This window comes from Lathyrus oleraceus, chromosome 1, assembly GCF_024323335.1.
Source record: "Lathyrus oleraceus cultivar Zhongwan6 chromosome 1, CAAS_Psat_ZW6_1.0, whole genome shotgun sequence".
Taxonomy (NCBI): domain Eukaryota; kingdom Viridiplantae; phylum Streptophyta; class Magnoliopsida; order Fabales; family Fabaceae; genus Lathyrus; species Lathyrus oleraceus.
This window is the reverse complement of record NC_066579.1, coordinates 413,720,137-413,727,412: the sequence shown is the minus strand read 5'-3', so window position 1 is coordinate 413,727,412 and position 7,276 is coordinate 413,720,137.

The window sequence follows — 7,276 nt, the reverse complement described above, 5'->3', positions numbered from 1 at the left end:
GTGAAGGCTGAAAATCAAAGTGGACAAGGGTTAAAGATCCTTATAACTGATGGTGGAGGTGAGTTCAATTAAACAAAGTTCAAGAATTTATGTGAGGAGCATGGAATTGAACATGATGTGACTACTCCATACACTCCACAAAATAATAGTCTTTATGAAAGGAGAAATATAACTCTGCTTGACATGAGAAGGAGCATGCTAAAAGAAAATAATTTACCTCAGACATTGCAGGGTGAAAAAATTTACACGTCAACATATGTGCTTAACAAATGTCCAACAAAGAAGTTAAAGGAAGTAGTTCCTATTGAGAAATGGTTTGGAAGAAATCAAAGTGTGAGCCATTTCAAGGTGGTTGGTTTTGTATGTTACAAACATATACCAGATACTACTAGAAGGAAATTGGATGACAGAAGCAGAGTCATGTTGCATATAGTTACCATTGTACATGCGCGTATAAGCTCTATTTCCCAGTCACCAACAATGTTAAAGTAAAAAATATGTCATAATGAAAGAATCAGAAACATGGGATTGGAACAAGTATCAATCTAACTCTAGTGTAATGTCAACAGTAGAGTCTGATTCTGCCTCTGAAGAAGATTCTGCCTTTGAAGGAGATTCTGCTTCTAAAGGAGATTTTGCCTCTGAAGGAGATTTTGACTCTGAATGTGAGTCTGACTCTGAAGGTAATATAGCCTCTCAAGGTGGACCTTCTAAAGGTGGGCATGCCTCTGATAGTGGATCTGTCTCTGAAAGTGAAATTGTGTGGTTTTAGAGGCCACAGAGAATTAGATATATAGATACCAAGGAGACTTACAGACTTCGAGTTGCTGCATGACACCGAGATTTAATCTGAAGGGAATTCATATAGTGTACCATGGTTGTGGACTATAAACCTTTTAGGATTAATGAGGCATTCAAAAATAAGGCGTGGGTGAACTCCATGAAGGAAGAACTTGAGGCAATTAAAAGAAACAAGACATTGGAATTGACTGTTCTACTGAAGAACAAGAAATCCATAAGTGTGAGATGGGTTTCAAGATAAAATTGAAGCCAGATGGTTCAGTTACCAAGCATAAATCAAGGTTAGTAGCTAGAGGATTGCTACAAAAGTCTGGTTTATACTACTTTGAAGTGTTTGCACCTGTAGCTAGACATGAAACCATAAGATTGGTTATTGATATAGGTGCAAATAGTAATTGGTCTTTGATACATTTAAATGTAAAATATTCCTTTCTAAATGGTCCTTTGTAAGAGGAAGTTTATGTGTTGCAACCTCTTGGATTTATGATAGAGAATAAAGAAAGGACGGTGTACAAGCTGCATAAAACCTTGTACATACTGAAACAAGCTCCAAGGGCTTAGAATATGGAAATTGATTCATTTTTAAAGTATAAGGGATTCAAAAAATGTGAAATGGAGTATGGTGTGTATGTATAACATACCTTTAATGGCAATGTGATTCTGGCGTGTTTTTATGTAGATGACATACTTCTTATATGGAGTTGTACTTCGAAGGTAAACAAGTTCAAAAAGGTGCTGATGAATGCATTTAATATGACCTACGTCGGAAACATGGTATATTTTCTAGGGATGGATATTTTACACTCTGATAAGGGAATCAATATGCACTAATTGAAGTACGAGCTTGAGTTGCTGAAGAGATTTGGGCTGATGAATTATAGGTTAGCAATCACACCTGCTGAGACAAACCATAAACCTGATTCTGATGTTGACGATGAGGATGTAGTTTCTACAAACTTCAAACAATATGTTGGATCTCTGAGATATTTGTGAAATACCAGGCCTGACATATGTTATGCAGTTGAAATGGTAAGTAGGTTTATGAGTAAGCCAAAATGGTCATTGATGATAGTTTGTCATTACATGATTTTTATGAGTATTTGCGATGAATTCAATGAAATATCAAGTTAAATATGAGCTAAGTATGAATAAGTATGAAGAAAATGAAGAATTCAAAGAAATAGAGAAAAGAAAAAAAAACAGGAAGAACTTGGGAAGAAACGAGTAATTTTCAGCATGATTTATATCTTGACGTATGTCCAATAAATTGATCATATATGGAGTTCCGTAACTTGTTTTGACGTGTTTTTTTAAATGAAGCTAAGAGAAATATCTACATTCTTCAATAATCATGGGTGTGATAAAAAGTATCGCACGTGCGATGCAACATGTTCAAATCGTGTGCGCGATGGAAAAGTATCACACACATGTTGGGCTGTTTTATGTGCTTCTCTGACGCGTTTTGACTGCTTTAAAAGGGAAATTTTGCTACTTTTTCAAGGGTTCTGAACTTTACCCAAAAATGGACAAATTTCTATACCAAAAGTGACAATTTACAACACCAAAAGGTATATTTGGAGTGCATTTGAAGCCATTGGAGGTCATTACTTCAAGGGAATTCATATGTTATTTTAATCTATCAATTGCGGTATTGTAATCTGAATTATGAGTAGCTAAACTCCTCTAGGTTAGGTTGTGTTATGATGAACTTATTTTAATATTATTGGGTAATATGTTGATTTTACTTTGTATCAACCCTTTGATCTATAATGTCATTCAATTGCTTATTGTTCTTAATGCTTTTTATGTGAGATACTATTTTAAATTGTTTTTGGTCACATATGGAATATTGACCCTTAGCCTATATGTTGGACCTAGGGAAATTGTTGTACTTACACTGGTTGAATAGGAATAAGATACCCCGAGTAGTGGTGTGATACGGTGAACTGACTTTGTGTTTTGCTTTGAAAAGCTATGTTGCGGATAGCAAGAGTCGCCACCGACTTTTCTTTTATCCAATAAGGAAAGGCGGAAAAGAACAGGAAAGACCTTGATTAGATTTTGAGTTCGGGAGGTACATTATACAAAGGGAAGGTGTTAGCACCCTTTGTATCCATGGTTACCATGGACTCTTAATTGCTTAACTCACTTATGTTTTCCTTGTTTGAGAAATGTGGTGTGTTTAGAAAATATTTTGAAAGGAGAGTTTAACTTTGTAATGATTCTTGTACGAATGTATACAAAGTGTTTATCTCGTTTGATTTTGAAAGATGTTTAGAAAAATATAACTCGACGATGATTTTGGTGCGAATATATACCAAGTGGTGATTTTCTAAAAGATGTTTTGAAAAGTGTGAGGTGTGAAAAGTATTTTAAGTTGGGAGCAAGCATTTAAGAGTTATACCTAACCAAGGTCTTTATAGGTATTTCCTATCCTTAGGAGGGTAAAACTATCCTTACTATTGAGAAGTAAGTAGTCTTATCCTTTGGATGTAAAGGGACATCGTGGGGTCGTAGATTGGTCATTGAAGGCAACATTTGTAAGGATACCTTAGCATTCTAAGAGACGATCATCATTTAATCGTAGGCTACAACGAAGGGTCATCGAGGGACAAAGTCATATATTCGAAGGCAACGTTCGAGGGACAAGGTCATATATTCGAAGGCAACGTTCGAGGGACAATGATTTATCTTGTAGGAACATTGACCTTTTGATCGAAGGGACTATGACTTATCTGTTTAGGGATGATGATGATTTAATCGAAAGGGTCTTTGCTAAGGGTATCCCCACATTCGCGGGACATGACCGTAATATCGTAAGGCAACAAAGAGAGGGTTACCCTAGAGGTGCAAGTGTGGAAATGATTGGATTCAGATATATTATCTTGAATTAATTTATCTAAATTCGATTATTTATCTTTCCATGCAATCCTATTAGCATACATCTAGACAGTTATATTCACAGTATGGAAAAATTAAAGTGCGAAAAATAAGACTACGCTATTACATGGCTTCGGGATGGGGGTACATAATTTAAAAGGGGATATAAAATATCTAAATCTTAATTAACGAGTACAAAAGTAAAAGGGCATACAAAATAATAAAACCTAATTAAACTAAAAAGAAAAAAAAAATCCTAATTAAATCTATTACATAGAAAGTTCATGACAAATGAAATAAATAAACTAAATTTAAGAATGAATTAAGAATATTTTTAGTCTATAATAATAGAAACTTTTTTTTAATGAATTTATGGAAAAACTTAGACTAAATTGATAGAAATTGTAAAAGGAAAGAGAAAAAAAACATATAATTAGATTTTTATTATTCAAAATAGTCCATTTTAATTAATTAAGTGATATATGAAAATTTAATTAATAAACTAGATTAAATTATATCCTAGTTTAAATAACTAATATAATATATTAATTAGAAAATTAATTAATGAGTTTTATTTTAATAATAGAAAAATAGTGGTGAATTAATTATAGTGGAAAGGGAGTAAACATAGTAAAAACACGGAAAAGCTAAAAAATAGGTCCCGGGGGCTCGAACCCGTGAGGGGGGAGCTACCAACGAGCCATGTTGGTCAATTTGTTATTTATTCGCCTTCATTAAAATATATATTAATTCTAAATGGATTTTTCCATTTTGACACAACACCACCATGCATGTTACAACTTTCTCTCTTACGGCAAGCTACTTTATTTTTTCTCATGTTGTTTCTTTCATGTGAATACAACAAACCTGTAACTTCATCTCATATCAAACCACACACATAAAATAAGATCATATGTAATCATCATGCAATAATAAAAATAGCCATGCACAAATCAAGAAGCTTATATTATTTTACTCATGTATTAGTTCTCTTTACTGCAAGTGATAATGATAAAACAAACCATACACATACATGTTAAAGACAACCAAGGATTTATATTATCACCATTATATCATCATCATCATCATTATTATGTAATAACAACATGTGAAATAAACATAATCATGCTAGAAACAACACTCATATAATAATAATTAAATGGCAGATATAATTCTTTAATCATGCAAACAGAATTTCTCCAACATGCTATGACATATCAAGAACAGATGCATACTTGAATAAAGCAATATCAACATCCACCAAACCATGAATACATCATCTCAATATATATATATTAAACCAATATTATTCATGCATGAATTAAGGAGTATTGCAAGGTAATCATGCTGGATGCAAATTCCATAATAAACACTTACTGGGGATTTGATTCTTCTAGCTTGCTCACTGTATCTGTGTTGTTCTTATCCAGGCTATGAGTGCTTTATGGTTGCTTCTTTTTTCTCTGCCCGTGAATCTTCTTGCTTCTGCCTTGCCTTGTGTATCTTCTTCTCCTGTATCTCTCCTCCTTTTTTTTTTCCTCTTTTGCTGCAGCCATATGAAGTATTTATAATGGTGTGGATTAGGGTTTAACCTTGCTAAATATTTGGATCCCTTCTTATACTTTAGGATCTCCCCCTATAATTTAGGAGAGTTAGCTCTAACATTTTGCATGGGCTGGTATTTCAAAAGTTCAAATTCCACGTGAGGCATGAAATACTCATTCAAACTTCACTTTTCTAAATTATAATAAAATGCATTTTAATAATAAACCAAAAATAAAATTAATTTAAAGCTTTAATTGCACAATTAAAATTAAAATTTTTGTTATTAAATTAGAGCCAAAATTATTTTTTATAAAACAAAACCATCATATGATAAATAATACTATGATTATTTATATATTTTTGGTTTGGATTTGGTCTTAAATATCTATTATTATAAATAAATATTTATGAAATACAAATATTATTATAAATAATGAATAATTTAAATGACTTTTAACAAATAAAAATTAATTTAAATTTTAGTTACATAATTGAATTAAAATTTAAACCTATTTCTATTTTTACTTTCATCATATAAAAAAAATCAAAATTATTCTTACTTATATCAACCAAAATTATTTTATAATTTATGGGCTTTTTTTTAAAAAATGTTACTCTTATAAATAAATTTTATTAAGTAAAAAACGTGAATTACTAAATAAATATTATTTATAAATAATGAATAAATGGAACATGAGTCACTAAATTATAAAAAATAGTTATTATAACTTAATGAGCTTTAACAAATAAAATTAATTTAAAATTTTAATTATACAATTAAAATTCAAATCTATTTTTATTTATCATTAAATTAAAACTATTTTATTTATATATATAATTTATTTATATCATACAGATAACCAAAATCATTATTATTTTTTATATCTGTATCACATAATAAATAAATTAAAATTTATAATTTATATGAGAATGTATGCTAATGAATGAATGCAAATGTGAAATGAATGCCATGCATGAATCAATTTATCATAAAAATTAACAGGCAAATTTTGGGGTATGACAGCTGCCCCTGTTCAATATTCTTAAACCGAGAGAATTAGAATGGTATGTACGCCATTTGTGATCTGGAGGTGGAAGATTATTGAACACTTAGAATGCCCCAAAAATTTGCACTTGTTAATTAAAAGATAGTCTTGATGGAGATGGGCTTAAAGATACCATCCAGAAAGTTTGATGATGAAAGCTTCAGAGTGCATCGTACATTAGACCATATCTGAAGACATGGGTGTCACACTGGGTCGTACGCTAGACCGTATAATGAGTCATCCATCAGGTGATATTAGGGTGAGCTGAACCTGATGAGATAAGGATCAGAATAGGTCATACGCTAGACCGTATCTGAGTAGCAGAGTGAGCCGTCCGTTAGGCTGTATCTGGAGAAATAAAGATCAGAATGGATCGTACGCTAGATCGTATCTGAGTAGTAGAATGAGCCGTCCGTTAGGCTATATTTGGCGATAAAAAGTAGTCGTATGCTAGACTACATTTCATAATGTACCGTACGCTAGGTAGTATCTGATGAGAAGAGCCAGACTGGGTCGTACACTAGACCGTATCTGAGTTGCAGAATGAGCCGTCCATTAGGCTATATCTGAGGATAAAAGATCAGAATGGATCATACGCTAGATCGTATCTGAGTAGCAGAATGAGCCGTCCATTAGGTTGTATCTGATGATAAAAAGGGTAGTCATACGCTAGACTACATTTCAGAATGTATCGTACGCTAGGTAGTATCTGAGGGGATGAATATCCAAATGGGTCGTATGCTAGACCGTATTGGAACAGTTGAAGGAACCATACGTTAGGCTGAATCAGAATGAGCCGTACGTTAGGCTATATCTGATAATATTTGTATATGTTGTATTTGCAATAAATGTCTGGGATGAGCTTAAAGATGCCATCATTAGGAGGATATCAGAATGCTTGTCAGAATGAATATTCATATGGATTATATCTGAAAGATGTATCTGAATCTTGAATGTAATCGATAAAGATATCCGTATGAATGAATCTTTATTTTGACTGTATC